The sequence below is a fragment of the Salmo trutta genome, chromosome 34 (assembly GCF_901001165.1).
Source record: "Salmo trutta chromosome 34, fSalTru1.1, whole genome shotgun sequence".
In the NCBI taxonomy this organism is placed as follows: domain Eukaryota; kingdom Metazoa; phylum Chordata; class Actinopteri; order Salmoniformes; family Salmonidae; genus Salmo; species Salmo trutta.
In genome coordinates this window covers 5,502,047-5,527,768 of record NC_042990.1, presented here as the reverse complement: position 1 = coordinate 5,527,768, position 25,722 = coordinate 5,502,047, and the positions used below count along the sequence as shown (strand labels likewise).

The 25,722-nt window shown below is 40.8% G+C and overlaps 1 pseudogene; it reads left to right on the top strand.

Moving 5' to 3' along the window:
* Positions 1-25,722, top strand: part of LOC115173389 (sodium/hydrogen exchanger 3-like) — a 52,035-nt pseudogene that overhangs the window by 20,340 nt on the left and 5,973 nt on the right.

The following is a 25,722-nucleotide window of genomic DNA, read 5'->3' as shown; positions in this document are numbered from 1 at the left end:
GCATTATATACAGTACCTACTGCGTTTTAGTCTATTCTAAGTGACATGGCCCTTTTCTTGCTGTGCCATAGGTGTACGTTCTATGGTGTCTGCTGTCAGAAGTATATCAATGCCAACATGGACGAGAGGTCAGTCAGTACGGTACGATACGGAATGAAGGTGTTCGCAAATGGCTCAGAGACCATCATCTTCGTCTTCCTCGGCATCACGGCCATAGATCCGTCTATATGGGTGTGGAACACAGCCTTTATCTTCCTCACGCTCCTCTTCATCTTTGTGTTCAGGTTCATAGGTGAGTTTGGGTCATAATCTTTAGTATTATTTTGTGAGCGGAGGAATCAATGGAGATTCTTTTCCCTCAGAACAGCTTAAATTCGCCAAGGCACGGACTCTACAAGGGATGCTGGCCCATGTTGACTCCAATGCCTCCCACAGTCGTGTCAAGTTGGCTGGATGTCCTTTGGGTGTTGGACCATTCTTGATACACACGGGAAACTGTTGAGCATGAAAAACCCAGCAGCATTGCAGTTCTTGACACACACAAACCGATGTGCCTGGCTAGGGCAGTTGCGGTGACCATATTACCGCCACACCGGCAGTCATGAGTCATGACCTTAGTAAAATTCTACGTGACCGTTGAGTGACAGTAATCTCCACTTATGCACTCTGGAAATGCGTTGTTAGTACCCAACTCACTAACGATCATCAGGTCGCTAATGGCCTGATACTCAGGGCTCTATTGTCCCTCTAACCAAATGCAATCGAAAATCACATGAAACACTTAACTCACATCACTGTGATTGATCAATTTGAAGAAAGAAGTTCAACAACCAGTTGAAACTGAGTGGAAGGCACAGTGGTCTAAGGCACTGCATAGCAGTTGCTAGCTGTGCCAATAGAGGTTCTGAGTTCGAGTCCAGGCTCTGTCACAGCCGGCCGCGACCGGGAGACCAATGGGGCGGCGCACAATTGGCCCAGTGTCGTCCGGGTTAGGGGAGGGCATGGTCAGCAGAGATGTTCTTGTGCCATCGCGCACTAGCAACTCCTGTGGTGGGCCAGGCGCAGTGCACGCTGACACAGTAGCCAGGTGTACGGTGTTTCCTCCGACACATTGGTGCGGCTTGCTTCCGGGTTAAGTGGGCATTGTGTCAAGAAGCAGTGCGGCTTGGTTGGGTTGTGTTTCGGAGGACACACGGCTCTCGACCTTCGCCTCTCCCGAGTCCGTACGGGAGTTGCAGCGATGAGACAAGACTGTAACTACCAATTGGAAACCATGAAAATGCGGAGAAAAAGGGGTAAAAAAAATTAAAAAGTGGAAAACATGGTCATTGTGGATGTTGTTTCAAAGCCTAACACAACAAAATGGACAGCGCTTTCAAAGGTGATGATTAATTCAAAACACCATATGCATATTAGAGATTATGTATAAGCATTGGCCTATATATGAGCCCAAGCTGAAAAAAATCCCTGAATTAAAATAATGATTTCGCAGTTATACAATACATAGCCTACTGAATATTTATTGCACATGGCAGAAAAAACAAAAAAATACTGATTTAAGATATCTTTGGTAAATAATTGGTCTATCCTAAATTAAACAAATTTAGCCTACAATTATATTGAATTTGTATTAGATTTTGAGTAGCCTAATAATAGTGCATTTTCCCCTCATAATTAATAGGCTGAAATATTGCCTTTAGCTACCAGATATCTCACCACCATGAGTTTCCAGTGCGCAGAAAGATGGGCTGTCAACAGTTAAATATGTTTTGTTGTGAAATCATATTACTATAGATGTTCCCGAACATACTTCACTTGGTTTCCCAAATTAAGCACTGGGTAGCTGCAAGAACAGGGTTGGTGAGCCCATGGCATACAGAGTTAGGCGACATATCACCTGTTGCTTAGTGAAATTACCAGAGTAGCCTACCTGGCATGAATGAAAAACGCACTGGCAGGAAGGTGGCCTCTATTTGCTATTCCAGTGCATACAGATGACGTCTGTTTTTGTCTTTCCCCTGTTCATGCCCATTTAATAATGGGCCATTCTAAATCTAAACTAATTTTCCATATTAGTAAAGACGAGATGAAATTGAGAATAGTCTGATGGGTGAAAATATGATCACTTGATGAAAGAACAGCTAGCACCTGGAAGGAACAGAACGCAAGCTTTTTTTTCAACTTTCTCAAATGATCAATAGCCTATAGTCGCATCATGCAGCCAATATATCTTTTGATTTCTAAGGCATCTATGATTTGTATCATTCACAACTAAAGCCAAATAGCTCTAAATCTAGCATATAGGGCTTGTTTCAAATTATCACTTTTACACTCAACGTAGCGACTTCATATGTGCGCACTTTCGCTCTTGAATGGGAAAAATATCCTTTCTATTTTATTCAGCTAAGTTCAATTATATTATTCTTACTATAACATTATGTAATGGAATTTATAAGCATATCTTGTCTGCTAAATAAACAAGCCTACAGCGTATGGCATGGTGCATAGCCAGATAACATACAGTAGGCCAACTCACATTCTGTTATTTTAAATACATTTTCTTCATATCATAATGTTACTTTAGTCCTGCCTAAAATAAATAATGGCTTTATTGTGATGGTGTACAGTTGAAGTCGGAAGTTTACATACACCTTAGCCAAATACATTTAAACTCAGTTTTTCTCAATTCCTGACGTTTCATCCTAGTAAAAATTCCCTGTTTTAGGTCAGTTAGGATCACCACTGTATTTTAAGAATGTGAAATGTCAGAATAATAGTAGAGAGTTAATAAAGGAGTTCTGTATCTATAATTCTTAAAATAATTGTTATGTATTTTGTCAACGTTTATCATGAGTAATTTAGTAAATTCACTGGAAGTTTGCGGGGGTATGCTAGTTCTGAATGTCACATGCTAATGTAAAAAGCTGGTTTTTGATATAAATATGAACTTGATTGAACAAAACATGCATGTATTGTATAACATAATGTCCTAGGAGTGTCATCTGATGAAGATCCTCAAAGGTTAGTGCTGCATTTAGCTGTCTTCTGGGTTTTTGTGACATTATATGCTAGCTTGAAAAATGAGTGTCTGATTATTTCTGGCTGGGTACTCTGCTGACATAATCTAATGTTTTGCTTTCGTTGTAAAGCCTTTTTGAAATCGGACAGTGTGGTTAGATTAACGAGAGTCTTGTCTTTAAAATGGTGTAAAATAGTCATATGTTTGAGAAATTGAAGTAATAGCATTTCTAAGGTATTTGAATAACGCGCCACAGGATTCCACTGGCTGTTACGTAGGTGGGACGATTTCGTCCCGCCAACCCTAGAGAGGTTAACACTGGGATGTAGTTATTTTTTGCTGGACGATTACACACATTTTAATACCAAAGACACACCAGACTGGATTTCCAAGAGGTGTTGAGTGATCCTGAGTGGTCTAGTCTCATAGATTTTAATATTGCTGTCCATTAATGATTCTTAACCTCTCTGGGCCAGTGGGACGTTAGTGACCCACTCTATTCAACAGCCAGTGGAATCGCGTGGCGCGAAATACAAATACCTCAAAAATGCTATAACTTCAATTTCTCAAACATATGACTATTTTCTACCATTTAAAAGATAAGACTCTCGTTAATCTAACCAGATTGGCCGATTTCAAAAAGGCTTTACAGTGAAAGTAAAACATTAGATTATGTCAGGAGAGTACCTTGCCAAAACTAATCACACAGCCATTTTCAAAGCAAGCATATATGTCAACAAAAACCAAAACCACAGCTAATTGCAGCACTAACCTTTGATGATCTTCATCAGATGACACTCCTAGGACATTATGTTATACAATACATGCATGTTTTGTTCAATCAAGTTCATATTTATATCAAAAAACAGCTTTTTACATTAGCATGTGATGTTCAGAACTAGCATACCCACCGAAAACTTCCGGTGAATTTACTAAATTACTCATGATAAACGTTGACAAAATACATAACAATTATTTTAAGAATTATAGATACAGAACTCCTTTATGCAAATGCTATGTCAGATTTTAAAATAGCTTTTCGGCGAAAGCACATTTTGCAATATTCTGAGTACATAGCTCGGCCATCACAGGCTAGCTAATTTGACACCCACCAAGTTTGGGGCAACCTAAACTCAGAATTACTATTAGAAAAATTGGATTACCTTTGCTGTTCTTTGTCAGAATGCACGCCCAGGACTTCTACTTCAACAACAAATGTTGTTTTGGTTCCAAATAATCCATAGTTATATCCAAATACCTCCGTTTTGTTTGTGCGTTCAGGTCACTATCCGAAGGGTAACGCGCCAGCGCATTTCGTGACAAAAAATTCAAAATATTCCTTAGAACATTAGAAGAACTTAGAAGCATGTCAAACGCTGTTTAAAATCAATTGTTATGCTATTTTTCTCGTAAAATAGCGATAATATTCCAACCGGACAACGTTGTATTCATTCAAAGGCTGAAATAAAAAAATGGAGAAGTCTCGTGAACGCGCATCTCAGTCTCACTGTCCCCAGGCAGGCCACTTACAAACTCTGCTGCTGTACTTTGCCCAGAGACAGGAGACGCGTCATTCCACTTTCTGAACGCTTTAGAGAGCCAATGGAAGCCTTAGAAAGTGTCACGTAACAGCACAGATGCTGTAATATCGATAGAGATGCAACAGAAGGACAACAAATTGTCAGACAGGGCACTTCCTGCATGGAATCTTCTCAGGTTTTGGCCTGCCATATGAGTTCTGTTATACTCACAGACACCATTCAAACAGTTTTAGAAACTTTAGAGTGTTTCCTATCCAAGTCTACTAATTATATGCATATTCTCGTTTCTGGGCAAGAGTAGTAACCAGTTTAAATCGGGTACGTTTTTTATCCGGCCGTGAAAATACTGCCCCCTATCCCCAACAGGACCAAATTTACTGAGCTTGAGCACTTAGGACAAAAACAATGGATATATGTTGCCCTAAAAGTTGGTAGAATATTATTAAAAATGTTTCATAGTTGTAATGGCTGCCAACGGTGCTTCCATCAAGCTTTAATGCTTGCTTCAAGTGGGAAGTGGGAAACTGGGAAGTGGGAAGTCCGACATGATTGTGTTCAAGTGCTTTTGAAGTTGGAACAATTCTTCAACCAATAAGATTTTAGCTAGCTTGATAAGCTTGCTAACATTGCTAATAATAAAGTTAGCTAGCTTGCTTTATGCTCTGGAACTTTGGCGACTACTAGGTATTTTTTAAACCTCACGCTTTGGGCTGGATGTGTCAATGTGTATTTCATATATGCATAATCTATTAGCAGAATTACTGTTTAACCTCAATTAGCCACGAAATCCCTAGTTTGAAAGGTACTGTTTTTATGGAAGCTGTGCTGCGCCATTTTCCCTACATTTTCGCTGACATGGGCCAGGCCCCAAGCAATTTGAGTTGAACCAACGAGATTCAGTCCCTCACCATATGAGTGAATGCTAGAAAGAGGCACATCAGGCACCCACAACAAAGCGAGAAAGAGCAATGAATGATGTGGTGCACATATTTGACTCGTTTCAGGAAACTAGGCATATGTCGCGGGTCACCACTTCAGAAGAGAGCCCCCATTTGACCGTAAACGTTTTTAATTATTAAAATGTAAATACAAATAAAACGTGTTAAATTACGTGTTAAATTACGAGCCTAGTTGGTTTAGCTACAGAAAGACAGCAACCTTCCTGCTAGCCATGATTGGCTAAGATAATGAGTGGGCTCGACATGCTGAGAGATGAGTTCAGATTGGTCTGCCATATAACACGCTTCTGTCTATATGAGCTGGTCAGTATGTGTAGGTAATCCTGTCTAACATAGCTAGCTACATTTTCAGATATTACACGTTTCTAATTTTGACAGTTTCAAAGTGTACTGTTAGCTAGCTAGCTATCATACACGTAATGTGAGCTAGCCAGTTAGCTAATGTTCGCTAGCTAGCTAACATTAGCTAACTGGCTAGCTCACATTACGTGTATGATCTTATTATTCGTATCTGAGCCATTTGCATTGCTAGTTATAGCCTAATGTTAGCTAGCTAACATTGAACCTGGTTGGTTAGCTACCTGCAGATTCATGCAGGGTAGTAACTTCATGAGTTGGGATTATGGTTCCTTATTGAGCTAGCTAGCTATGTCTTAACAAAAGACTCCACTATGCAAGTAATCATTTCAATAGATTGTCACAGTGACAACTGTTGATTGGCGTAGTTGGTAAATTCGCTCTAGCTATCTACTCCGATTTCAGAGCACTCTCGACAGAGTGTGCCAGAGTGCAGAATTTACGAATTTACGAACACTCAACACCTGTTGAATATGGCCGGTGTTAGTAAACGTTGGCAAAAAAGCACAAATTATTGCCAGCAGCACAGTTGCAGTCACCAACACTCTGGATAACATAAAAACAGCCTAACCAGCTCTGCTAGGGCGAGTAAAATGGTCAGTGAACGGTTCTCTCATGTTAGCCAGTTAGCTTGAGTGCTTGACTGTTGTTGTTAGGACGGAACACTCGGATCAACCCTTAAAGAGATGGGTGGTGCTAAGGCTTAAGAGGGTGTGAATGATGCTGAATGGGTGTAGACAAAGAGGTCTCCAGTTGGTAACCAAAACATTCAAAATCCATTTTCTCAAAAGTGAAGTTACAAGTTTATCAACTTTCAAAGCAGAATTACTTCCCATTGTTGCTCAAATGCAGTGTATGATATACCATTTTGTAGCTCTGTGTGTCTGCTGTTATCCAATGTAAAAAACACAATTTAAAATGTATCTACATTTGACCGAATCAAGGCGGTCGGTCACATATACACATATGTGACGTAGTACACAATTTCCGGGGACCACTTTTGCACGTATGCACTACTTTCAGAATTACTGGCTAAAAAAAATATACAAAAGTACCAGATAATCTCTTTAACACTGACAATATGGTCAGAGTAGCTACATTATCCATATTGATAAGGTTGTCATTGTCAAAAACGGATGTTATCTTTTGGTTGAAAAGGTCAGTGGAGAAACGTCACAACTCGGGTAACATTTTCTCTGAGTTTCCCCCACTTGGATGGTCATTCATTTCCCACTGAGAACTAGGAGTTTCCGATAACTCCGATAACATGTGAACGCAGCATAACTCTGAGATGTGAAGACATACACCATCAAGACATTTTTTATTTATTTGATTAGGAACATTTTCTATAATTGTATTTCACTTTTAAAATGTGAAGTAGGTTGTGTATCTGTAGGAAAAAAATGTAATTGTATCCTTTTTTATGGCAGCAAAATGTGAAGACTACAAGGTACATGTAACAGAAACACTGCCTTTGTGTGTTTATATCACAGGGGTCTTTTTTCTCACCTGGATTCTCAACCAAAACCGACTGGTTCCCTTGGAGTTTATTGATCAGGTAGTGATGGGCTATGGTGGCCTACGAGGGGCAGTAGCCTATGGCCTTGTGGTCTCGCTGGATGAGAAAAAGTACAAAGAGAAGAATCTGATGATCAGCACCACCCTCATAGTGGTGTACTTCACTGTCATCCTGCAGGTAAAATAGCTCATTTAAATGTCAAACTTCAGTCCATAGATATTTCACTATTTGTTGTTTTCTTTCAGTGTAATGTGTCTTCACTTGAACAGACTGGTATGTTTTAATTTGTCGCCGGTTTACTATATTTTCTTATTTGTTGCAGGGAATAACCATGAAACCACTGGTCAACTGGCTAAAAGTGAAGAGGGCAGCAGTGACAGAATGCACACTTGCTGAAAAAATACAGAATAGGGTAACTATTTGGTCAGAAGTCTTTGTTGTTCATCAACCCCAAAGAATCAGACAACAAACCTTACATCTCTCTAATAAATACCCAAAGTAAAGTGTTTACTTTTTGTAAACTGTACTACACCACCTTTTCTATACACAAGGGGAGGTCCTCGGGACAAGTCAATCACAGGTCTGTCAAATTAATGACAAGGTATATTAAGAGGAGAACACACAAAGAAATTAGTAGCAGGGCAAGATTCATGCAGACTTTAAAGCACATTCGTGATGAAATACTCTTTGTAAGCTAGTACAGTCGTGATGAAAAAGTATTTGTGAGATAGCACACATGGTGTAATATTCTTATAGTATAATTACACACGGGTGGTAATTGGCATTTGAACGTACACTGCTTTTTAATTAAATAGCTCCCTCTTAAGAACAGCCAGCCCAGAAGGTCTCTAGGGAAGTGGTGACACAACAAACAAACATTTATATGACAAAGAAAATTGTACTAATCTGCCCGCTAAGGCAACCCCAAATCATTTGCCTGGATACCAGAATCATTTGCCAGGGTACACAGAAAAACATCAAACCTACCTATCGGGACACAAACTAACTCAACAGTAAGAATAGCGCGCGCTACAAAAACTCTGAAAAATAAAAACATAATTACAACCCTGGCTCATTTACACAATAGCAGTATCAAACATTTTATATTTTAGTAGCCCTTTCCTGCAGTCAAATGGCCTAGTGGCCTCATGGGTGGAATGTGATTTAATATTTTTCATAATTTCTTTAATAAACATTTTTGTAATATTGCAGTCTTTTGTGATGTATATTATCAAGTTTAATATTGGGATGCAAACTCAAAATTTAAAACATTTCAACTTTTGTTTAAGCCCATAACCATGTGTGTGAGGTGTATACTTTGGTTTCAATGTCATTTGTTTAAGACTACCAAGAAACACTCTGTGATCCTGATTTAGCCCACTGCAGTAAAAGGTTAAATAAACAGCATTATTAAATAGACTTGATTCACATTACAATGTTAAAAGTGAATACCATTAAAATGAATGAGCTATACCTGTCTCCCAGCTCATACACTCACTATCGTCTTCCAAGCCGCTTCTCCAAATTAGAAAAAAATGAGGGAATGTGAAATGGGAGTGGGTTGTCTCGGTTTCTCTGCCGTCTCTGCTGGCACAACCCACGGGTATGTTTTTCCCTAGATAAAACAGTCACAAAGTCAAAATTGTCTATATTGTGGTGTTAGCGGACCCACTCCTTAGCTAGCTGACAGACTAGAAGAACGAGGAGACTGTAGCTCAAGTTGAACCGGTGAACCAGGTTTTAATGCCCTCAAAATACAGACTAAAAGAGGGTTAGAAGGGTTGCCCAAAACAAATGCATCTGGCTCTCAAATAACTCAGAGGAGATGCTATTGTGTCCCATTCAGCTTCTCAGACACCCTCAACCCCCCAAAACTAGGGGCAACTCCTCCCCCATACTTTCCCCATGAGCCCCCCACATGACATTTGGTATTTTATGATGGAGTGCTAGAGGAGTGTTATTCACTATTTTTTGTAAGGGGGCCACTTTGGGTTGAGACAGATCTTTAATTTGTTGTACTTTTTCTTCCAATATTATCAATTATCAATTGAGAGCAAATTCAGAGCAATAGAGCACATGCAATTGATTTGATGTACAACACATCACAAATACAGTGGTTCTTCCTTTAAAAGTCATGAGCTAATGTCACGACCGTTAGTGGTAGATGGTGGCATTCTGTTATTGCACCACACTATCACAAGGGGGAGTTAGAATACCTATCTATCGGTAGTCTAAACTGTGGCACACATTTACTATCTTTTTGTAAATTAATGGAGGTGTTTTCAGTCTGAGAGTCTCTCTTCCCTTGCACTAGAGTCCTGCATCAGGTAACAAAAAAATAAAAACTCGGTGGTCCTGGAGTTAAGAGAGATCTTGAGAAAATACAATGCGGGATTTATACTTGACATGTGGACTGACGATTTTCAATAAAATAGGCAGGTTGGGCTTTTGGTTTCTCTCCCACAAAAAACAGAAATAAATAATTCTAAATAACAAACTGGCTTTATCTACAAATAAGGAAGAATGTCTCACCCCATGTTCAAGAATGGCCTTTTTCCCTTTATTCAGATTACAACAGCTCACGTTTGGTTATTTGAAAACAAAATCATCTCCAAAATATCAAGCCATAGAATGTTGGTTGCAATTTCAGTTTAAACCACCAGAAAAGACAGAACAAATAATACAACAAATAATGTGGTTAAACTCAAATATACTAATTGGTCAAAATATATATCAATTGGAACCTTTATCAAGTGGAAGGGGGAAAAGTAAGGAACTTTTCTGTCAGCCCTGCATTAAAGACCAAAATTGGTTAAAGAAAATTGTGATAAATATATAATACCAGTTTAATTTAAGGACCAAAATATTGACAAACTGTGCCATATAGATTGCAAAATAGTTGAAGAAATGTTCGATGTACCGATTCCATGGCACATGAATTGACGTGCAATGTTCCGTTTATTATAACCTACTGCAGGTCTAAAACCTATGGGTTTAACCTTCTGAATGAATGATTATATTGAAGATAGGAGGCGCCTCTTAATGAGTTCCGAGAGCCGATCTGTTATCCAACGATTATTATTTTCCCTGCATTATAATTATATAAAGCCCCTTAGATATTCTGTGTTTTTATTTACAGTAGTGATGGACACCTGGAGGCATTTTGTTTTTCACAAGCATAGCAGGCTGTGAATTCTGCAAACAACGTTTCCAGGATGGGCTATTAGCAGAACAATAGACTCTTCAACCTTTACAAAAGGATAGTCTAATAGCTCGTCTACTGTATCCCCCCAATTTAAAATGTATTAAGTACTCTGTTTTACATTCCTAACTCCAAACCTCATGCAACCGCAAAATGTCGGATCAAGCATATATACTGTACAGTATTTATGCTTTTCTTAATAAAATAATGATAAAAATACTCTTTCAAAATGTAGATGTTTATTTCAACTATCAGCAGGACAATAGGGAATAAATATCACTGAATGACAGAGCATGGGGACTGGTCTTGATAAATCAATCAGATTTTTATTTGGAAATGTTAGGATTATTTTGCTCTTCACTTGCAGTCACTTAGTAGCTTAGGCCTACTCCCGACCGGTCACGTTGTACAGCATCATATTTTCCAAACTGAAACCCTTAATTAAATCGCTTTAGCCGTGATGGTAAAATGAATCAAGGCTCCCTTTATTATTTAGTTTTATAACTAAAATGCTTGACTGTATTTAAAGACATGGATGACTTGTATGCTGTGTGATGACATGCACAAATTAACGAGTGATTGATTGATGTTCTGTATATTTAAGTAGGCCTTTATGCCAATAAGTAAGTTACGCTAAAACAGCTACAGTAACAAATCGCATTTTAATTTTCTTGGAATAGAAACACGTACAGTGCCATATGTACCTAACGGAAACCTTTAGGCCTACAGTACATCGGTTACAGTAACAAATGCATTTTCGTTTTCTTGGAATAGAAATATGTTTTACAGGGCCATATTTTCCTGACGGAAACCCTTAGGCCTACAAAAACCCTTAGGCCTATTCTTGGAATAGAAAACCCTTTTTTCTCCCCAATTGGTAGTTAGTCTTATCTCATCGCTGCAACTCCTGTATGGACTCGGGAGAGGCGAAGGTCGAGAGCAATGTGTCATCCGAAACACGACCCAACCAAGCCGCACTGCTTCTTGACACAATGCCCGCTTAACCCGGAAGCCGTCCACAAAAAAATGTATAGGAAGAAACACCGTACAACTGGTGACCATGACAATGTGCATGCGCCCGGCCTGCCACAGGAGCACAATGGGACAAGGACATCCCTGCCGGCCTAATCCACCCCAAACACAGGACGAGGCTGGGCCAATTTTTCGCCACCCCATGGGTCTCCCGGTTGTGGCCGGCTGCGACAGAGCCTGGACTCGAACCAGGATCTCTAGTGGCACAGCTAGCAACTGCTATGCAGTGCCTTAGACCACTGCGCCACTCGGGAGGCAAGGCTCCCTTTGACTCTTAGGCCTACAGCTCCATGTCATTTCAATAATTAGCTTCTCAAAGATGCCCTCTGGTGGGCAAACTAGCACTAACTACTATTAATGTCAACAATAGCTGACACTTACAGCTGAAGTCAGAAGTTTACATACACTTAGGTTGGAGTCATTAAAACTAGTTTTTCAACCACTCCACAAATTCTTGGAAACAAACTATAGTTTTGGCAAGCCAGTTAGTACATCTACTTTGTGCATGACACAAGTAATTTTTCCAACAATTGTTTACAGACAGATTATTTCACTTAAAATTCACTGTATCACAGTTCCAGTGGGTCAGAAGTTTACATACACTAAGTTGACTGTGCCTTTAAACAGTTTGGAAATTTCCAGAAAATTATGTCATGGCTTTAGAAGATTCTGTTAGTCTAATTGACATCATTTGAGTCAATTGTAGGTGTACCTGTGGATGTATTTCAATGCCTACCTTCAAACTCAGTGCCTCTTTGCTTGACATCATGGGAAAATCAAAAGAAAATCAACCAAGACCTCAGAATATTTATTGTAGACCTCCACAAGTTTGGATCATCCTTGGGAGCAATTTCCAAACGCCTGAATGTACCACGTTCATCTGTACAAACAATAGTACGCAAGTATAAACACCATGGGACCACGCAGCCATCATACCGCTCAGGAAGGAGATGCATTCTGTCTCCTAGAGATGAACGTACTTTGGTGCGAAAAGTGCAAATAAATCCCAGAACAACAGCAAAGGACCTTGTGAAGATGCTGGAGGAAACAGGTGCAAAAGTATCTATATCCACAGTAAAACGAGTCCTATATCGACATAACCTGAAAGGCCGCTCAGCAAGGAAGAAACCACTGCTCCAAAACCACCATAAAAAAGCCAGACTACGGTTTGCAACTGCACATGAGGACAAATATCCTACTTTTTGGAGAAATGTCCTATGGTCTGATGAATCAAAAATAGAACTGTTTGGCCATAATTATTTCTGGAAAAAAAGGGGGAGGCTTGCAAGCCGAAGCACAACGACCCAACCGTGAAGCATGGGGGTGGCAGCATCATGTTGTGGGGGTGCTTTGCTGTAGGAGGGACTGGTGCACTTCACAAAATAGATGGTATCATGAGGCAGGAAAATTATGTGGATATATTGAAGCAACATCTCAAGACATCAGTCAGGAAGTTAAAGCTTGGTCGCAAATGGGTCTTCCAAATGGACAAAGACCCCAAGCATACTTCCAAAGTTGTGGCAAAATGGCTTAAGGACAACAAAGTGAAGGTATTGGAGTGGCCATCACAAAGTCCTGACCTCAATCCCACAGAAAATGTGTGGGCAGAACTGAAAAAGTGTGTGCAAGCAAGGAGGCCTACAAACCTGACTCAGTTACACCAGCTCTGGCAGGAGGAATGGGCCGAAAATTCACCCAACTTATTGTGGGAAGCTTGTGGAAGGCTACCAGAAACATTTGACCCAAGTTAAATCATTTAAAGGCAATGCTACCAAATACTACCAATAACTGAAAAGTTGCAAGTTCAAATCCCTGAGCTGACAAGGTACAAATCTGTCGTTCTGCCCCTGAACAGGTAGTTAACCCACTGTTCCTAGGCCGTCATTGAAAATAAGAATTTGTTCTTAACTGACTTGCCTAGTTAAATAAAATTGTTGAAAATGTTTCTTCACATGAATAAGTGCTGACAAAAAAAGTGAGTCTGCCAGATCAGAGGCAGTAGGGATGACAACGTGTTATATTGATAGGTGCCATAATTCTGTCCTGCTTGAGCATTCTAAATGTAACGAGTACTTTTGTGTGTCAGGGAAATGTAAAGAGTATAAAGTACATTATTTTCTTTAGGAATGGAATGTAGCGGAATAAAAGTAAAAGTTGTCAAAAATATAAATAGTAAAGTACAGATACCCAACAAAAACTACTTCAATACGGTGGGGGGATGGAAGATTAAGGGTATTTATCAAGGGCTGAGTGTCAGTTGCTAAACCCCTCTTTTGTAAAACATCAACCAGCTCATCTAACAGTGTTGAAAATGGTCAACCTAAATATAAACTTGACAAAATAAATCCATGAATCACCATTCCTTTTTATTTTTTCAGACCTTTGACCACATTCTTGTCGCCATAGAGGATATTTCTGGACAAATAGGACATAACTACATGAGGGACAAGTATGTGGACACTAACATCACATTATCAACTTCAATACGTTATTATCATATTATGAGTATTATTTACATTTATTTATTACATTCCATACCTTCAAAGATTAAATTGAACACTAAATTGTTTTGTTTTTACTCTCTTCTCGTATCCTTCTAAGGTGGAATAACTTTGAGGAAAGGTGGTTGTCCTGGCTCTTGATGACGCCCTCTGCCAGGAAGTCTTGTGACCACATATTCAACATCTTCCACAAACTTAACCTCAAGGATGCCATGAGCTATGTGAAAGAGGTAAGAGTGACTCACAAGGTTGGAGAAAGCCATGACAACTTAATACTACTGCAATTACGATGCTACACAATCGATTAACCAGCAGGATCACTGATTTACATTAACATTACAAAAAATATACTATTTTTGTTAATTTGTTACAGCAGGTGCAGAAAAATGCTTGAGTTACTAAAACTGTTAAGCGCTAGTAACACAAGCATTTCACTGCTACCATCTGCTAATCTGTGTACGTGAACAATAAACTTTGATTTGATTAAGTATTTTTATCCCATCATCATAGGGTGAACGCAGAGGCTCATTGGCATTCATTCGGAATGAAACCAAGGTTGATGTGGATTTCTATAAGAGGTTTGGTGCCAACTTCTCAGAGATGATGCCTTACATCATGACAGAAAATATGGGATCGGATCATGTTCCAGTCTCCTCCATCTTGTAAGCAACATTGCCTGACAGTCCGCATCTCAATGGCAAACTATTCCATAGGGCTCAAAAGTAATGCACTATAGGGAATAGGGTGCCATTTGGGACGCAGCCTTATGCATGTCTAAACACATGCATCACTAACTTGGGAAGACGGAAATGTTTTTGGTATCTCAGATTGTTCTGGCAATTCTCACTTAGAAACTTAATTGAACGGAAGGACATTTGACATGGCCAGCAAAAACAGGTTTAGGTTTAAGTAACCTTGGACAACCCTGGGGAAAAGTACAGGCAGGAATGGTGAAACTGCCATTGCGTGCCGCTTACTTACCCATTTTGCATGTTTAACTCAATCCCTCCTCAGAGCAACCTGCTGGAGCATGGTTTCCCTTGTCGTATTGTTTCAATACGGAAGGTAGACGTCTGTATTAGTCTGGCAAGAGTTCAATACAGAAGAACTGAGCGTATGATCTGTCATGGCGGCATCACCTTAGGAAAACACAAGCATGGTGTGTTCCAATGGTCCCATAGTCAACTTCCCATATTTGGCACCAATGTAGCGAACGGCGGGACAGGGAGGCCAGGCCGGATCGCTGGTGTGGGAAACAAACACCCTATGCAAGGCGCCCAATGGTGTCTATAGTTATAGCTAGCCGAACAGGTGAAAAGTGCCTGATGTGTCTAACAGTCTGGGAGCCAGTCTGCTTGGTGAAGAGAGCAAACGCACCCTTGCAGTTGCGAGTCGTCAGTGTAGTAAAATCCCTATATTGTAGGATAGGATGGAAATGATGTTGCAGGACAGTTTGATGGAAAACTAGTTACCAGCCTAAGGAGATTCTATATGAGCCTAGTGGATCCTTGATTGAACCTTTTAGGATGTGCTCCACACCCACATGAAAAAGACTATAGTATACTATAGTATTCACTGTAGTGTTTCTGCTGACTTTACTGTAGTTTTTCCTGTAGTGTTGCGTACATGACCGTAGTATTTAAAGTTTACTATAGTATAAATATTGTAGTAAAAAAAACAACTAAAACTACTATAGTAATGAGTAATGTTTTTGCAGACTGTAGTATACTACAGAATTTACTGTAGTATTTACTATAGTGTTTTTTTATTATTATATTTTACATAGCAGTGGGGGCTTTCTCCTTGAGGAAAACTACTGGACTGAACTGCTCTTTTCATAACCTGTAGGGAACACGATATATGGTCTATACTTGGCATGTAGGTTTCTCACTTAGGAGTGGCACAAATTGGGATATGGGGGAGGGAAATGGCCAAGGTAAATGCAAATAAATACTGTAGCATATACTATAGTAATTACTGCAGTGTTTTGCAGACTATAGTATTTTATAAACATTTCTGTAGTATTTACAGTGCATGAGGAAAGTATTCAGACCCCTCAACTTTTTCCACATTTTGTTGCATTACAGCCTTATACTAAAATTGATCAAATCATTTTTTCCCCCCTCATCAATCTACACACAATACCCCATTATGACTAAGCGAAAACAGGTTTTTTGAAACCAATCGGAATCCATGCTTCAAGATTGTTTTGATCACGCGAACTAGGATATGTTCTGGGTAGCCTCGGAGACTGACATTGATGTATACACGGACACGGTGACTGAGCTCATCAGGATGTGTATAGGGGATGTTGTTCCCAATGTGACTATTAAAATCTACCCAAACCAGAAACTGTGGATAGATGGCAGAATTCCCACTAAACTAAAAGTGCGAACCCTGTCAAGGTGACTGGGAATATGGTCGAATACCAACAGTGTAGTTAGTTATTCCCTCCGTAAGGCAATCAAACAGTCAAAACGTTAGTACAGAGACAAAGTGGAGTCGCAATTCAACGGCTCAGACACAAGACGTACGTGGCAGGGTCTACAGACAATCATGGATTACAAAGGGTAAACTAGCTACGTTGCGGACACCGACGTCTTTGCCCAGATAGCATCCCTAGCCGCGTCCTCAGAGCATGCGTAGACAAGCTGGCTGGAGTGTTTACGGCCATATTCAATCTCTCCCTATCCCAGTCTGCTGTCCCAACTTGCTTCAAGATGTCCACCATTGTTCCTGTACCCAAGAAAGAAATGGTAACTAAACTAAATGACTATCGCCCTGTAGCACTCACTTCTGTCATCATGAAGTAATTTGAGAGGCTAGTTAAAAGGATCATATCACCTCTACCTTACCTGCCACCCTAGACCCACTTCAATTTGCTTACCGCCCCAATAGATCCACAGACAATGCAATCGCCATTGCACTGCACACTGCCCTATCCCATCTGGACAAGAGGAATACCTATGTAAGAATGCTGTTCATTGACTATAGCTCAGCCTTCAACACCATAGTACCCTCCAAGCTCATCATCAAGCTCGGGGCCCTTGGTCTGAACCCGGCCCTGTGCAACTGTGTCCTGGACTTCCTGACGGGCCTCCCCAGGTGGTGAAGGTAGGAAACAACACCTCCACTTCACTGATCCTCAACACTTGGGCCCTACAAGGGTGCATGCTCTCCTGTACTCCCTGTTCACCCATGACTGCCTGGCCACACACGTCTCTAACTCAATCATCAAGTTTGCAGACGACAACCACAGTAGGCTGGATTACCAACAATGACGAGACAGCCTACAGGGAGGAGGTGAGGGCCCTGGCGGAGTGGTGCCAGGAAATTAACATCACCCTCAACGTCAACAAAACGAAGGAGCTGATCGTGTACTTCAGGAAAAAGCAGAGGGAGCACGACCCTATCCACGTTGACAGGACCACAGTGAAGGTGGAAAGCTTCAAGTTCCTCGGTGTACACATCACTGACTATCTGAAATGGTCCACCCACACAGGCAGTGTGGTGAAGAAAGCGCAAATAGCGAAAATTTGGCTTGGTCCCTAAGACCCTCACAAACTTTTACAGATGCACAATTGAGATTATCCTGTCAGGCTGTGTCCCCGCCTGGTACAGCAACTGCACAGCCCGCAACCGCAGGACTTTCCAGAGAGTGGTGCGGGCTGCCCAACGCATCAACGGGTACATCCTGTTTCCATGGATCATCCTTGAGATGTTTCTAGAACTTGGAGTCCACCTGTGGTATATTCAATTGATTGGACATGATTTGGAAAGGCAGACACCTGTCTATATAAGGTCCCACACTTGACAGTGCATGTCAGAGCAAAAACCAAGCCATGAGCTCGACAGCATTTTCCGTAGAGCTCCGAGACAGGATTGTGCCGAGGCACAGATCTGGGGAACGGTACCAAAAAATGTCTGCAGCATTGAAGGTCCCCAAGAACACATTGGCCTCCATCATTCTTAAATGGAAAGAAGTTTAGAACCACCAACACTCTTCCTAGAGCTGGCCACCCGGCCAAACTGGGCAATCGGGGGAGAAGGGCTTTGGTCAGGGAGGTAACCAAGAACCCGACAGAGCTCCAGAGTTCCTCTTTGGAGATGGGAGAACCTTGCAAAAGGACAACCATTCTCTGAAGTACTCCACCAATCAGGCCTTTATGGTAGTGGCCAGATAGAAGCCACTCCTCTGTAAAAAGGCACATGACAGCCCGCTTGGAGTTTTCTAAAAGGAACCCAAAGGACTCAAATGAGAAACAAGATTCTCTGGTCTGATGAAGCCAAGACTGAAATCTTTGGCTTGAATGCCAAGCGTCACATCTGGAGGAAACCTGGCACCATCCCTACAGTGAAGCATGGTGGTGGCAGCATCATAAACCTGTTTTTGCTTTGTCATTATGGGGTATTTTGTGTAGATTGATGAGGGGAAAAAAATCAATTTAAGAATAAGGCTGTAACGTAACAAAATGTGGAAAAAGTCAAGTGGTCTGAATACTTTCCAAATGCACTGTATGTATACCTGTCTCTCAGCTCATACACTAATGTAAGGGAGTGTGTACACTTATTACTATGCAATTATTAAATGGGGCACCACTTGGTATTATTCAGCAAGAAACTATAAAATAGTTACAATTATATCTACAATTAATATAATTTGAAGGTAATTAAGTTCTCAAAATGACAAGGCAATGCATTCTGGGAGACATGAAATATTATACAAAAACAAAGAAGACTTATTTAGTAATAACCAGGGTGAAGCAATGGATATACTGGATGAATGAATCATGGAGATTGTAAGGGCAAAATGATGTACTAATACAGGAAAAATGTACTTTCAGAGGCCTGTGTCCCACCTAGCTATTTTAAGATGAATGCACTAAGTCACTCTGGATAAGAGAGTCTGCTAAATGACTAAAATGTAAAATTATAGGAGAAATACAGATAGTAATAATAAAGTAACAGATACACGTTCACATTCAAATCAGGGAAAAGATACGTGAAATTGCGCTGGACACTCTTATGTGTATAAACTGTCTGGAACTAGGTCCCGTGTGGCTCAGTTGGTAGAGCATGGTGTTTGCAACGCCAGGGTTGTGGATTCGATTCCCACGGGGGACCAGTATGGAGAAAAAAAATGTATGAAATGTATGCATTCACTACTGTAAGTCGCTCTGGATAAGAGCGTCTGCTAAAATGACTAAAATGTACAAAAAAACGAATGGTTTTCAGAGAACTCTCCAAAACAAAGGATTTCAGAAGTCCAGTACTTATCCACAGTCATTTTTAATCTTCATCGGGTCCCAGCTGATTCCCTCTCTGACACTTTGGTTCAAACCTTCCACCCTTGTTGCTGATAGGAGAATCTTTGATGTAGACTACAGGTGTGAGATGAGCAAAAGAGGGGAAGGACGACTCCTGCTGGGAGATTGCTGTGGGTGGTCCCCCTCTTCCTTTGTTCTCTGGCCACTGAATAGAGGTCCTTGTGTATTCTCATTTTGGTTTATGTTTGGCGTGGATGTGTTAATTCGAATCTCCTCTACACTAACAACCCGGCTTCCAAACTGCTTCTCCCAAAAACAGCATAGAACACAGGACTGCAACACAAACCATTGTTTTACATGGCTGTGTTTTACTTTAGCAAGCAGGAAAACATTTACAGAACAAGAAACAAAAAGTTAGCTTACCAAACGTAAGACGAACTGCCACAACAAAAGCCCACGGGTAGTGATGGGATGATTGAGCTCTGACACTCCAATGCAATTTTCAAAGCACTACTGATTTGACACAACATGCCAATGCTTGTATCAAAGTAACAATACCACGTGAAGACGTTTGAAGTCTCAGATGTCACATTACCACCTGACAGGTGTTGAACTAGTAACCAAGCGTACCGACCTCTGCTGGAACCTCTTTGTTTTAATCTAGATATTATTTTACCTGCTTAGTAGTTGGAAAGAACTCAGGGTGTAGAACCACATGGCAGAGGAATCTATCTTGAAATCGTCGCACACTAGTATCGAATCTTACGTTTTTTTTTATTTCTCTAACATTGATTGTAAATTAAACAGCTCTAGTAGTTGTTATTGGTAATTATCAAATTATGCATCTAAAGTTTTTTTTATATTTAAAAAGTGACTTAAAAGTTTAATTCAAACCCAAAGCAAAGTTGATGACCTTATCAACATACAAAGCTTTACTTGATCGTCAGTGGATCCCGCTGTGACTTCCCAAAAATGTACCTCTGCTGGACACTACATGGGTTGTTATAGACAGTTTAGATATTCTCCCCTACATCTTACCTGACAGGTGGGTCAGCCTGTAGAGCAGTGGTGAGTTTCTCATCTTGTGGAGACACAGGATAAAATCCCTGTATTTTTATAGATTTTTTTTATACATATTCTTTGAAACACTGGCTACATTGAATTTCTAACTTTTAATTGACGAGTTCAACATCCTAAATCATGCAATGGAGCCACCGTATTTTGTAAATTTACTTTTTTTTTTACTATGTTGCTCGTTTAACAGCATCGATGGTATAGTCACAGATAGTTTCAAAGTAACGTTACCATGTGATCAATGATGTCTGAAGTTTTGTTTGATCACATGCTTTTTTTTACTGTATTTTGCAAAATGCATGATCCCACAGATGTTGCCAGTGCTTTCTTGATGCCAAGTTGCTTTCAAACCCCGACCTCTACTGGACATATTTACCAATTTAGTTCGATTTTTATCATCACTGCCCACGGGTATGGACAAGGAGTGTGCACCCTCCCTTGTCATCCGTGGCAGAACCACAAGCTCGCTAGTCAAGAGTTCTGTCTCGCTAACTTATTCTCAAATCTCACTTCCTCTTACACCAGCCACTAGGTGCCTGCCACTGACTGCAACTTACACCTAGCCTATCAGAGGGCATGGTGGAGGAATTATAACATTGCTTACCTACCTGTGCTTACACCTGTCGAATCGATTCAGATTTCCACAAATGCTTAGGGTTTAGGTGTCGATTTGGGATTGGGCCTGACACTACAAAGTTTTTGACTTTGTACAATGTGTAGGTCAGGGCCCGGTTTCCCATTAGTAATGGAACTTAGGCTTATGAGTGTTTTAAAGTGTTTTAAAGATGTGTCTTTCCTACAACGGCCGATGATATAACATGCATTAACCAAAACACCACGCAGAGAGAACGTTCGTTAAGTGTGTCGTTGAGGCATGTGTCAATACTGAAAGGATGGAAAGAAAGGTGGTGCTGCTCTCGGATCAGCTCTATCCAGTCAAATCTGACCTTAACATTAGAATTATTCCACAATACTGACAACGGATCAGCTCCTAGAAAGATATCATCTATGGCTGCAATTATTGAGGTGGCTTATTCTAATGCTTACACTAATATAATGTACTAAATTAAGACTTGGCACATAATTGTGCATGGAATATATTGAGGCTAAAATTACAAACCTATTTTAGCAAAAAAATACAACTCAGTTGAATGAACAATTTATTTCAATATTGAATTATATAGGCCTATGTAGCCTATACTGTAGGCTATTTATCTTTTAATGCATTCATCTCGGTTTTCATTTGAGGAGTCTTTTCATCCTTTGCTTGTTTGTAACAATTGCAACTTTGTATTTGTAGTCAACTTCGTTGTGAAGTTATCGCCGTCACAGAGAGACAGATAAACATCTTGATTCAATGTTTAGCGGAGATCTTCTGTGTATAAAGTGGCGTGGTATGGAAAAAGCACATTTAACAGTGCACTTAATTGTTCCACGAGTGGTCTGAGGCAGTCAGTAAATAACAAGCATTTTAAAATGTTGGTAATTTAGCAGATGCTCTTATCCAGAGCGACTTACAGGAGCAATTAGGGTTAAGTGCCTTGCTCAAGGGCACATCGACCGATTTTTCACCCAGTTGGCTTGGGGTTTCGAAACAGTGACCTTTCGGTTACTGGCCCAATACTCTAAACCACTAGGCTACCTGCCAAGTGCAACTTTAGTAACAATGGTTTTGGGAAACAACTCAGAGATTTAATGATGCTCCTACGAGGGTTCTAACGATGAACTTAGCCTTAAGATGCTTTTGGGAAACCGGGCCAAAATACGTTTTCAGAGTCTGCCCTCCAGTGGCCAGCAAATTACCCACAGTGAACATTTATGTTTCTTCCCTTCTAGATGGGACAGTATGCCCTGTGTCTGCCTGGACATGCATGAGCAGGACCTGAAGATGAGGGAGTCAGAGGACTTTAATGCACACCATCTATTGCAGCTGCACTTGTACAGAGGCAAGAAACAGGTATTGCTTAGTCGAAGATAATTAGACCCCCCCCAACAAAATCTCAGGGGCGCTAAAAAGCAATCTGTTTTTTACCCTCTTCCTCTCATTACTTTACCTAACAGCACAGACACAGGTACAGTCGGAAGCACCACGAAGTCAACAAGGACAAGAATGAGGTGCAAGAGATCTTCCAGAGAACCATGAGGAGCCGTCTAGAGTCCTTCAAAATGGTTGTCACTCCACCCAAGAAGATAACCAATCATCTAAAGAAAGACCAGCCACAAAAGGTCAGGGATGACCACACTTTCTCCTTCCCCCTTGTCTTCATAACCTCTTGGAGGCAATGTGATAATATGTACAATATGTTGTGTATTTCATTTTTTAGATGCCAAACGGAAAATCCACAGATAACAGTAAAAGCCATGCTTATGGGGATGAAGGTACTTCTTTGCTCTTTTCTTTTCACTTCTCTTTTGCATTATATAAGATGCTTGAGGCAAGGGGCGTTCTTGAATTATGGTGGTGTGTTTTTCGAGATTTTCTTGGGGTACCTATTCTAAATCAACTACAGTGCCCTCAGAAAGTATTCATACCCCTTAACTTATTCCACATTTTGTTTTATTACTGGCAAGTGGCTTCACTGACATTTTCAACCTCTCCCTGACTGAGTCTGTAATACCTACATGTTTCATGCAGACCACCATAGTCCCTGTGCCCAAGAAAGCGAAGGTAGCCTGCCTAAATGACAACCGCCCATAGCACTCACATCGGTAGCCATGAAGTGCTTTGAAAGGCTGGTCATGGCTCACAACACCATCATCCCGGAAACACTAGACCTGCTCCAATTCGCATACCGCCCCAACAGATCCACAGATGATGCAATCTCAATCGCACTCCACACTGCCCTTTCCCACATGGACAAAAGGATCACCTATGTGAGAATGCTGTTCATTGGCTTTAGCTCAGCATTCAACACCATAGTACCCACTAAGGACCCTGGGACAAAACAACTTCCTCTGCAACTGGATCCTGGACTTCCTGACAACAACACATCTGACTCACTGATCCTCAACACTGGGGCCCATCAGGGGTGCATGCTTAGTCCCCTCCTGTACTCCCTGTTCACCCACAACTGCGTGGCCAAGCAGTGCCAGGACAACAATTTCGCCATCAACGTGAGCAAGACAAAGAAGCTGATTGTGGACTAGAGGAAAAGGAGGGCTGAACACGCCCCCATTCACATCAACGGGGCTGTAGTGGAGCAGGTTGAGACCTTTTCCCCCTCAGGAGACTGAAAAGAATTGGCATGGGTCCTCAGATCCTCAAAAAGTTATACAGCTGCACCGGTCGTGAGAAACCTGACCGGTTGCATCACCGCCTGGTATGGCAACTGCTTGGTATCCGACCATAAGGCGCTAGAGAGGGTAGTGCATACGGCCCAGTACATCACTGGGGCCAAGCTTCCTGCCATACAGGAACTACAGTTGAAGTCGGAAGTTTACATACATCTTAGCCAAATACATTTAAACTCAGTTTTTCACAACTCCTGACATTTAATCCTAGTAAAAATTCCCTGTTTTAGGTCAGTTAGGATCACCACTTTATTTTAAGAATGTGAAATGTCAGAATAATAGTAGAGAGAATTATTTCTTTCAGCTTTTATTTCTTTCATCACATTCCCAGTGGGTCAGAAGTTTACACTCAATTAATATTTGGTAGCGTTGCCTTTAAATTGTTTAACTTTGGTCAAACGTTTTCGGTAGCCTTCCACAAGCTTCCCACAATAAGTTGGGTGAAGTTTGGCCCATTCCTCCTGACAGAGCTGGAGTAACTGAGTCAGGTTTGTAGGCCTCCTTACTTGTACACGCCTTTTCAGGTCTACCCACAAATGTTCTATAAAATGGAGGTCAGGGCTTTGTGATGGCCACTCCAATACCTTGACTTTGTTGTCCTTAAGCCATTTTGCCACAACTTTGGAAGTATGCTTGGGTTCATTGTCCATTAGGAAGACCCATTTGCGACCAATCTTTAACTTCCTGACTGATGTCTTGAGATGTTGCTTCAATATATCCACATAATTGTCCTACCTCATGATGCCATCTATTTTGTGAAGTGCAGCAAAGCACCCCCACAACATGGTGCTGCCAAACTCCAAAGATAACGATGGTCATTATGGCCAAACAGTTCTATTTTTGTTTCATCAGACCAGAGGACATTTCTCAAAAAGTACGATTTTTATCCCCATGTGCAGTTGAAAACCGTTTTATGGCGGTTTTGGAGCAGTGGCTTCTTCCTTGCTGAGCGGCCTTTCAGGTTGTCGATATAGGACTCGTTTTACTGTGGATATAGATACTTTTGTACCCGTTTCCTCCAGCATCTTCACAAGGTCCTTTGCTGTTGTTCAGGGATTTATTTGCACTTTTCGCACCAAAGTGCGTTCACCTCTAAGAGACAGAACGCGTCTCCATCCTGAGCGGTATGACGGCTGTGTGGTCCAATGGTGTTTATACTTAGGTACTATTGTTTGTACAAATGAACATAATACCTTCAGGCATTTGGAAATTGCTCCCAAGGATGAATCAGACTTGTGGAAGTCAAAAAAAATAATAATTCTGAGGTCTTGGCTGATTTCTTTTGATTTTCCCATGTCAAGCAAAGAGGCACTGAGTTTGAAGGTAGGCCTTGAAATACATCCACAGGTGCTCCTCCAACTGACTCAAATGATGTCAAATCAGCCTATCAGAAGCTTCTACAGCCATGACATCATTTTCTGGAATTTTCCAAGCTGTTTAAAGGCACAGTCAACTTAGTGTATGTAATATTGACCCACTGGAATTGTGATAGAGTGAATTATAAATGAAATAATCTGTCGGTAAACAATTGTTGGAAAAATTACTTGTGTCATGCACAAAGTAGATGTCCTAACCGACTTGCCAAAACTATAGTTTGTTAACATGAAATTTGTGGAGTGGTTGAAAAATGAGTTTTAATGACATCCAACCTAAGTGTATGTAAACTTTCGACTTCAACTGTATGTAATAGGCGGTGTCAGAGGAAGGCCCAAAAAAATTGTCAAAGACTCCAGTCACCCAAGTCATAGACTGTTCTCTCTACTACCACACGGCAAGCGGTACCCAAGCGCCAAGTCTACAGTCATGGCCAAAAGGTTTGAGAATGACACAAATATTAATTTTCAGAGTCTGCTGCCTCAGTGTCTTTAGATATTTTTGTCAGATGTTACTATGGAGTACTGAAGTATAATTACAAGCATTTCATAAGTGTCAAAGGCTTTTATTCACAATTACATGAAGT